At 41.0% G+C, this 6,221-nt stretch overlaps 1 pseudogene; it reads right to left on the reverse strand.

Moving 5' to 3' along the window:
- Positions 1 to 2,467: 2,467 nt before the first annotated feature.
- LOC127119151 (formate--tetrahydrofolate ligase-like) lies at positions 2,468 to 4,608 on the reverse strand (annotated as a pseudogene).
- Between the last annotated feature and the right edge of the window lie 1,613 nt (positions 4,609 to 6,221).

A 6,221-nucleotide genomic window follows, 5' to 3' on the forward strand; every position in this document is an offset into this window, starting at 1 on the left:
TGATCTTATACTTCACCTAACTAATTTTATGATATTTTAGGTTCATGCTATTGATATTGAACAAAAAGAGGTTGTTGCTAAGAAGACTGCGGCTAGCAAAAAAAACATACATCTCAGAGATGCTTTTGCTACTTAGTTTTATTTCTTTTTAAGTTATGAATTGGTTGTATATTTAGAATCTTTAGAAGTTAAACGATTATATATCAGTGGATTGTTGTATATGTATGGACTGTTGTATATAAGGCTTGTTGAATGCAATGTGTGAAAAAGGGCTTCAAATTATACAGTTTTGGGTGTACTGCTTCAATATACAGGTTGTCTAAAATAATTAAAAAAATATAGCGTTTTTTTAAAAAAATAATTTTAATAACCACCCACTTTAGAGGGCGCTTTCCAAAATAAGCGCCCTCTAAACCCTTTAAATTTCCACTTTAGAGGGCGCTTTCCAGTAAAAGCGCCCTCTAAACCCTTTAAATTTCCACTTTAGAGGGCGCTTTCCAGTAAAAGCGCCCTCTAAACCCTTAAAAGTTTCCACTTTAGAGGGCGCTTTCTTTAAAAAGCGCCCTCTAAAGTGGCTCTTAAAGGGCTTAAAGAGCCACTTTAGAGAGCGCTTTCACCAGGAAAAAAAGCGCTGTCTTTACCTATGCCAGCGCCAGATTAGAGGGCGCTTTAAAGCGCTGTTATAGGCCAAAAAAAACGCCCTCTTTTCCCTTATTTGGCGTAGTGAATGCCCATTTATGCCAAGCTTTGGCCCATTTATTGGCATATTGAGTAGCTTTTAAGAATGCATCGAGTATATCTTTTATGGATTCCTCAACCAGTCCAGGAGAAAGTGCCCACTGACAGGAGCCAAGATTCAAATCAACACGAGCAAGGAGAGGAACATTTGGATTTAAACCACTTGTGAAGATCGGGTGCGTAACTGGCTGAATGTTGGGTACATTTGAACATTCCATAGCTAAATTCTGTAGCCTAACAAATGCCTCTCTGCGCTTTGAATCCTCTCTAAGTGACCACTGGAACTTCAAGTATGCAAGCATTACTTGAGGTGGGCCATGATATTGGACATTTTCTGGAGTTATTTCAGGGTCATACTGTAGAAGTTTAACTAAAGTAGATTTTGCTTGGTTAATGCGCCCATTTTTTCTCTTCTAGTTCAGATAGTTGTTGAACACGAACGATATTGCTGTAAGCCTGCTCATAGCTCTCCAAAACCAAAACAGCAAGCTCTGTTGCCAGACATTTTCTAGATCTTTCAACATACTCCCGTGCTTCATCATACTTTCCTCTGTGAAACTGATAGAACAACCCCGAAGAAGGTGCCATTACTACTTCCGTCACTGCTAGAAGCATTATTTCCTGCAGTTCAAATTTTTGTTTCGTCGCCATCATCTAACCGGGACACCTGTTCATCCATTTGGTCCCATTCTCTCATGTTCCAAGCAGCATTAGCAGCCATTGGTGCTACTTCAAGACGAGTTACTGCATCAGCTGGGGTCCAATATTCCTTACATAGATCACTTAACTCTTCCCATCGAGCTAATGCAGCAGGGCATCTCATCCTACCTAAAGCGGTGTCCAACACAAGTTGTGCACTTGTTACTTGAGATGCCTTTGCAGTATATGCCTTGAGAGCATCATCCCATCGCTGTAGTTTCTCATACCATGACTCCTGTTAGAACTATTTTTCCCATAGACGAAAATAAGCAAGACTACCTTCGGTTGCTTCATACGGTATATTAATCCGGGAAACAACTCTGGTTCATAACTATAGAAAGCACCATGGGAATATGCAAAACCCTCCAACCGTATCGGGAACTTAACAACACAGGAGCCAACAATGTTCTGGATCTTGAAATCCTTAAATTTGGCCGGGAAAACAAGTTTTTGGATGATACGCGCATACTTCCTTGCTTCCAGTTTAGACTGTTGCTCACCCTTGGCTCCAGTACAAACCATCTTGCCAGAAGCAAAGATAAGTGCAGTTGTTTTCCCCTACTGATATGCAAAAATATTCCAAAGCATTAACATGTGACAAGGTGATTGCTGCCGATTCTGCATAATGCCACGCTCGTGACCAGCAAACAAAGTGTCGAGCTAATGCACAACCAATAATCCTACACCTAAGCCCAACGGGAACGGATCAAACCCCACATCAAACGCATGCCAACTAAGACACCATCCTGCTGTCATGAAAACAATGTGCTGCCACGAAGAGCTTTTCCGTTGCAGATGCATACATGCTGCTACAACATTGCTGCCAAGAAATCCAACCAACTTTCCGTCAACATAACATGTAGCATCACAACTGTCCCTTTAAAACCTCATTTCACTCACACAATTTAAGGGCAACAAAGAGGATTGTTTTGCTTGGCTATCAATTCTGACTGGCGGTGCTTTGACACTGAGTTTTCCTTAGTCTGCGTAGAGCCATCCAAGCATCACCCGGGGAATTTGAAACTGCAGCAGCAACACTAGATGATTCGGAGCTTGGGAAAGTGTGGCCTCCCATAACAGCATGCTATCTTCAAGAAGATTGAGTTCATCTGGACTATTAATATCAATTCCATTCTCTAGAATTGGCAGTAGAATATTGTAGCAAATGGGTGATTGATAACCAAGTGCAATCACAAAGTTTCTCAAAGCAACCAGAAGCTGAATCTGCAGCAAACTTTCACCAGCAGATTCCTCCCAATTGTGTTGTGCCAAAATCAATTGAATCTTCATTTGTGAGAACTTCAGGTTGGTAAAATAGCTCAGGAACCAATTCCTTCACATCACTCATGTCCTTAAGAACTCCATTCCAAGTACCAGAAATATCAGAAAACACTCGATATGCATGGCCTCCTATGACAGGTACATTCACATCGGCAACTGGAACTTTAGCTTTCCCAGCATAGAAAGTTTTGGATTGATGTTTTTGAAAAGGAGGTATGAATTGAATTAAGAAGAGCTCGTTGAAGCTTGAGAGACGTCGGCATTTACTGCGAGGACGCTTTGCCGGGATCAATGGTAACTCAAAGTTGGAGTTCTCAACTGAGGAATAACTACTGCTTTCGAAAACTGAAACTGGGCTGTAGGTTTGGCATTGGAGCAAATTTGTTCCCTTGAAAGAGAAGTTTTGGATTGGAATAGTTTTGCCATATTTAGCTCCAGCATCAACGTCGGTTGAAAACTTGTTGATAACAACTATGACATTCGCACCATAAAGTTTTGAATTTATTACATGCCTTGCCAAATTCACACAACCAGCCTCAACCAAAGCAACATTTTCATTCAAATATGCATGATCAAGAGGTTTTCCAGCAGTAACTGCAGGCCCTCCACCGTGCATTTTTAGTGCCCTTATTGTTGCAACAATAATTGCACATTGGGGTGACAAACCACTATATCGACACTTAATGTTCATGAACTTTTCAATTCCAATATCAGATCCAAAACCAGCTTCAGTAACTACAAATCCACCTGGTTCAACCAACTTTAGTGCAATTTTATCAGCCACAGTAGAAGAATTTCCATGAGCAATATTTGCAAACGGACCTGCATGAACAAAAACAGGTGTTCCTTCCAAAGTTTGCATAAGAGTAGGGTTAATGGTATCCTTCATTAAAACAGTTAAAGCACCTCCAACACCTAGATCATCAGCAGTTACAGGGTCACCACTCTTGCTATTTCCAATAACCATTTTCCCAAGCCTCTCGCGCATATCAGATAGGGATGTTGTCAATGCCAAAACAACCATTATCTCATTAGCAACAGAAATATCAAATGTTGTTTCTCTTACCATTCCTTTCTCATCAGATCCCTGACCAACCGAAATTTTCCTTAGGAACCGGTCATTGATGTCCATTACTCTCCTCCATGTAATAGAATCAGGGTCAATATCAAGTCTAGCAAATTTAGTTACTTCTTCTGGTGTAAGATCATCTAGATTAGTCTTTGAAATGTCAAGCTTCTTGAGACGCCTAAACATGACATCATTAAAGCTTTTTTTCCTTCTTTATTTGCAGGGCATAACCGGTTGAAAAGAGCTTTATCTGATTATGTTGATTCATGGAAAATCCGGGCATCAATTGCAGCGGCTAGAAGATTGTTTGCTGTAGTTATTGCATGGATATCTCCTATGAGGTGAAGATTGAATTCATCCATGGGAATCACTTGGCTATAACCGCCACCAGCTGCACCTCCTTTGATTCCAAAAGTAGGTCCTTGTGATGGTTGACGAATGCAAGTGACCACCTTTTTATCAAGAAAAGCACCTAAAGCTTGACAAAGACCAACAGTAGTAGTAGATTTGCCTTCACCAAGAGGAGTTGGAGTAATCCCTCCAACCACAACATAATAACCATTTTTGGATTCTTTCAGATCATCCAAAACAGATAACAAAACCTTGGCCTTATATTTTCCGTAAAGGTCATAATGATTGGGAGTAAGATTAAGAGTCTTGGCAATTTCATCGATGTGAATAGGTTGAACGGAGTTAGCAATATCAATATCGGCGGGAACCGGAGAAACTATATCAAGCTTTCTCATCACAGAAGAAGAAGAAGAGCTCACTGTTGATTTTCGATTGAGTTTGTTACTGGTTTCACTGACATCATGCTGCAAGTTTGGTTCCACGGTTCTTGTTCCTCCAGGAAGAATCTGTTGCTAAGTAGAATCATCTTCCACTTCAAGTTGCTTGCCAAATTTTCTTAGAGCAAGTGAATATATAGTTTTTCTACTGGATGATGTTCTTCCAGTAACCAGTTTAACAGAAGCAGCATTGTGCCAACCGGTCATCTGCATTCTACGACAAATGAGATCAAGAGGGTACGCGACGGTTTGTCCAATGGTTCCGGCATCAGCACCACAAGCCAGGCGTGTTGTCACACTCAGCTCAGAATCTTGAACTAGACCAAATGGTCTAGCTTTAATCAACCAATCTTTCAGAGACTCGTAGACAGCAAAGTTGAGACCAACATAAGGAACAACTCCAATTACTGAAGGAAGTCAGCCCTTATATAAAGCACGTTGACCTTCTTGCCTAAGCACAGTAGTCAAAGCATGGAACATTCCTCGGTATTGATAAGGGGATTTTCTCGGTCTGTACAGTTATCCTTCCTCGGATCATATCCATTGGATAAGTTGCAGACATAGCAATTATTCCAGCACATGCTCCAGCTGCTGCAGTATATCCATCAAACAATTTACGAAACATTGCTGCCTAAGAGAATCACAAGCTTGAAGCAGCTGTGATGCAAAGTCGTTCTTCTCTTGATCATCAACCGAAGTCTTGGAAGTGGATGAAGAAATTTGGATTACATTTTTATCATGAACATCAGTAGTTACACTGTGTCTTGGCATGGGACCGTCGCTACCAGGCTGATGCCAATTTCTAAGCATCAATGTGAAAAAACATGAAGACTAGGATCGCAAATTCCCCAATTGAAGACCGGGTTCTGGCTACAAATGGTCTGTTGAGATTAATCTCATCCAAACACCATTTGATTAATTTCTCTAAATCTAAACTGTCGGGCTTTGAGCTGTCTATGAAAGGTCCACCCACGGCAGATGACAGCCTGTAGAAAAGCTGCATAACAGGAACTGATCGGACTCCAGAGGTTGAATCCATCCATCCTTTCAACTGCTCAAGAAGCTCAGAAAGTAATAAGGAAATAATTGCCTGTTTTGAAGCAGAGATTGAGACTGGATCAGTCAATGCAGCAGCAAACTCTCCAGAATCATTGGGCTCCCAAGGCATGAATCGAGGGAGAAGAATTCTGCATGTTGCTATCAGCCGGTACAGGCAGTGTGTCACTAACGTCATCAGGTGCGAAGTGAAATTCATTGCCATCTCCCACTAAGTCCACTTCAATTAGAATTGCTGTCATAGGATGCGTCTTCCATTTCAGTGTTGACAGAATCAAAAGCTCCACTCTCTGAATTTCGGGCTGCGGCGGCTGGAAGCATTGTAGAATTGGCATGACTTTGAGATGCAGAGAATAGCATTTGGAGGAGGATCTACGTTGTGATTAGCAGATAGTTTACCGGCTTTGCTTTCATCGTCATGTAAAACAACAGCTTTATACAATCCTGTCATAATTATATACAAGTCATTCCAAATTCAGAAACATCCGGGTTTTCATTGTGATTTGGTTTTGATTGACTTGTTTGCTTTAACCACTTAAAAGTCATAACCTTTGAACCATTCTGCAATTTTCTTTTTCTGCAACCAAAGC

This window comes from Lathyrus oleraceus, chromosome 2 (assembly GCF_024323335.1).
Source record: "Lathyrus oleraceus cultivar Zhongwan6 chromosome 2, CAAS_Psat_ZW6_1.0, whole genome shotgun sequence".
Taxonomy (NCBI): Eukaryota; Viridiplantae; Streptophyta; class Magnoliopsida; order Fabales; family Fabaceae; genus Lathyrus; species Lathyrus oleraceus.